Source organism: Monodelphis domestica, chromosome 5 (assembly GCF_027887165.1).
Source record: "Monodelphis domestica isolate mMonDom1 chromosome 5, mMonDom1.pri, whole genome shotgun sequence".
NCBI classification, from domain to species: Eukaryota; Metazoa; Chordata; class Mammalia; order Didelphimorphia; family Didelphidae; genus Monodelphis; species Monodelphis domestica.
In genome coordinates this window covers 327,064,356-327,068,173 of record NC_077231.1, presented here as the reverse complement: position 1 = coordinate 327,068,173, position 3,818 = coordinate 327,064,356, and positions in this window count along the sequence as shown.

Sequence of the window (3,818 nt, the reverse complement as noted above, 5' to 3'; positions counted from 1 at the left end):
CGGGGCGGGCCCTCGCTGGCCCGACTGCTGTGGAGGCGGAGGCTGCGGGGGCGCCACTTGCCGGAGCCTCCATTGAGGGCTCTGCTTGCAGTGAGGCTCCGAGGACGGCCGGGAGGCTGGCCGGGGTGCCACCTGCAGGGAGCTCCAGCCCAAAGGTGCCCGGAGATCCCCAAGGACGGGAAGGAGCCAGAGAAGCAGAGGTGATGCCTGGGGCGGGGCAAGCTCGCCCCTGACTGTGGAATGACCGAGAGGGATCAGGGAAGGCTTCCTGGAGGAGGTGCTATTTGAAGAGGGCCTTAAAGGATCATTCAAAAGGCCCCAGAGGAAGAAGGGAAGGGCGGGCTCGCTGGGCACCGGGCGGGGACACCCTAGAGAAATGGCCAGGTGAGGCCGGAGCAGCTGCAGAAGACTGCTGGGAGGCTCCGAGGGGTGACCCGATCAACGCGCCATCCTGGGCCTTTGGGTGGGGACTGACCACTTGGCTAAGGGGAGAGATGCTCCTCCAGGCGCGGCGGTAGTGCTGTCTCAGCTCGATTTGGGCGCCCCGGGGGACAAGGGCCAAGCAAAGGGAGTTCAGTGACTTGCCCAAGGTCCTTCAGCTAGGAAGCGTCGGTGTTCAAATTTGAACCCAGAACCACCCAACTCCAGGACGGCCTCTCTGTCCCCTGTGGCGCCTAGCTTTAACTTTAGTAGGACCCAAGAGTTGGAACCCAGCCTCAGGCACTTCCTGGCTGTGTGACCCTGGACCTGTCGGTCACCTCATGCCCTCAATGCAAAGCCGGGCAGCACCGATCGCGTCGGCCTTTGGACAGCGCCCCTAGTGGCTAGGGCGGGAGTTCGCTCTGGGCGGTGGGCTCGGTCGGCGGCAGTCCGGCTCCTGGGGGGGGGGGGGGGGGGAGGGCTCAGCGGGATGAACGTCCAGGCTCAGGAGTCCTTTCTGCGGGATCCTCCCTTCGCGGAGGGCTTTCTCGGTCGCCGGCAGGGCACGGCGCAGAGCTTTCCCTTTGGGAATGGCCCCCCTGCCACGTTGCCTTCCTCGCTCTGCTTGTCTTCGTCCACAAGCCGCTCGCCTACATACTGGCATTCCCCACGCCAGCCGGCAGGGGGCGCCTCGTGGCCCCTCTAATTCCTTCCATTGGGTGCCTTCTATTGGCCACAGTGCTTTGGAGAGCGAGGTGAGGACAGCGCTTTGCCGGTGGCGATTCTCCGTGTTTAACCAGGGGGTCTGCTGGGTTCTGGTAGCAGCTAGAGAGCCGGCCCGTTGCTCTTTGCTACTGCAGAGGCCCATCGTGCCGGCAGCGTGCCTCCGCCTGGGTCAGCCCTGCCTTCCTGGGCGATGGCCTTGACCTTATGGGACGGAACAGTTTTCCTGAGCAGTCCTTGGGGGATTGGGCTCTGCTCCCCTTCCTCCGGTTGGGCTCTTCCTGCTTCATTAACCAAGTCATATCTGCGCCAGAAAAGGCGCTTGCTTGCGTGGACTCCTTGGCCGCTTTTCCCAAATAGCCTACATACCATTGGAATCCATTGGCTAGAATTCTCTTGGGAATCCCGCTGGTCCTGGGCCTTTTGCTTGGGGAAGTCTTGGATGGCTTCAGCAGTTTCCTCTTCTAAGATGGGGCTATTTCCGGATCTGATTTCCTCTTCTGTTCGCTGGACAGTTTGCATTTGTGGAGGTTCGTCCATTGCACTGAGAGGGTTGGATTCCAGTTCCATCTCCTCTTTGCTGCCAATGAATTCATTGTGGATACCATCGTGTCGGTTTCCTTAGACTCCAACGAATGGCTTCCGTTGGGTTGCTCCCCTCCCACAGGAAGCCAGCACATGGGGTTCTTTACTATTTGGTTGCAATTGTCTTAGTTTCAATTGTGCTCATCTCTCCTTTGTTGGGAGCTCTCTAGTGCAGTTTCATTGGGGATCTGCTCGCTCACTCTTTGTCAGTGTTTACTGACGCAAGCGTTCTCCTGTCGCTAAGATGCTTTGGCTGCAGCCTTGGATTCTGGTGAAATTCTGGAGGTTCCTCTGGCCTCTTCTTTGGCCCAGCCATTCCTTGGGGTCAGATTCTTGAGTGGCCGCTTCATTTTCAGCCTGCCCCAGCCCTTTGCCGAATGTTCCCTTTTGTCGCAGCCGAAGCGTTCAACACTTTTGCATTTGCTTGGGAGGTTTCCATGTCCTATGCACGGTCTGTTGGGGGCTAGGTGCCCCGAACCACTGAGAAAAAGGCACGTGCCTTTCTGTTTCCATTCAGGTTTCCCCAGCGGGCTATTGCCGCTATTCACGTCCTTAACGTCTATGAGAAAGAGCTGTGGCTCCCGTGTTCTACTTATTTCCCACTTTATTGGCAAGCTTCACCTCTCCCCGCTCTCACTGCTGCTGGGTGTCCAAACAAGAAAGGAAGCAACATGCTGGCTCGCCATGCGAAGACAACTGGTGTGGAGAGGGCGAGCAAATCTACAGAGCTGCAGGGCAGGGCTCCCCAAACGTCCACCGGGGGCCAGGCCAGTCCCTCCGGCCGCTGGAGGGCCGGACTACAAAAAACTGTGAACAAATCTGAATACGCTGTCTGGGACAGCGGAGGCTGCCGCGCTGGCGGGGATGGGCCTGTCCCACCTTGCACAGCCCAGCACCGCCACCACTGCCCGGGCAGCTGCCTACACAGCGCGGAATCCCCCCCCCCCCAGATCGCGCTCACCAGGCTGACATCTTCCAGTGTGCAGCCACCTAATCCTTTGCGAGGTGCCTCGTTCTCCTTCAGCTACTCTCAGAACAAGGCACCGCGCCAAGGATGACGTCACCGGAAGCCGTGCTGTGCGTGAGCGGCGCCACATACAGGGCTCCTCTCACTGACCACCAATGGGTGCCCCTTCCGGAAGTGCGTGGGGGGCCGCGGTTGGGGGACCCCTGCCCCAGAGCCTCCCCAAAGGGGGAGTTGGCTTTATCGGCGCAGTCCCCAGGCCACATGCAGGAGCGCCAAGGCCAGTCTGGCAGCTTCAAAGGCCATCGAGGGATGGCGCTGCCCGCTTGCCAAGGCAGCCAGCGCAGAAGGTTGTCCTCCATGTTTCCCTCCCCAGACAGCTGCTGCCGCCGAGCAATCGGGCTCTCCTTTGCTAGGGACCCTCCTATGACTTCGGCTCATCGTCATAACCGTGGATTGCACGTGGAGGGTGAACGGAAACATTCCCCTCTGCAAGGCAGCCTCGCTGGTGGCCATCCAGGAAGTGGGCCAGCAGAGCGGACACGGCATCTCCCAAGGGTGGGGACCCCCGTCATTCCAGCTAGGGCCTTCCAGGAAAGCCTTCATGGGCCTCCCCTCCTCCACCCTTGACGTGGGCGTTTCTCCCCCAGTCCCTTCTCCTATGGGGAGGGCCTCGAAGGAGCCCTCCTTCGGGTGTGGCCCGGGGGGCCCTCGCTCCCCCCTCCCAGCCTTTGCAGCTCCTCTTGGAAGGCTGCTCCTCGCCCTTTGGGGGGCCGGCTGACTGGGCGGGGCCTCGAGAGAGCCCCAGAGCTCCCGCCCGCCGTCCTCGAGGTCCGGAGAAGGTGACTTGGCCAAGGCCACCGCAGGGACTGAGCTCCCCGCTGAGCCGGGGCTCGTCTGGGCGGCTGGAGTGGTCTGAGGAGGCTCTGAACGTGCCTGAGCGGGTCGTGGGACTCGCCTCTAGAGTGACCTGCCCTGTTCTAGGCTCCGTCTCGCACCAGAGAACCTAGAACCCGGGAAGCACGGAGCCCCTCAAGCAACACTTGAAGAGTCACCGTTCGGTGAGAAGGAAGCTTTATTGTGAAAGAGCGGGGGGGGGGGGGGCCCGGAGCGGGGGGGGCCCGGA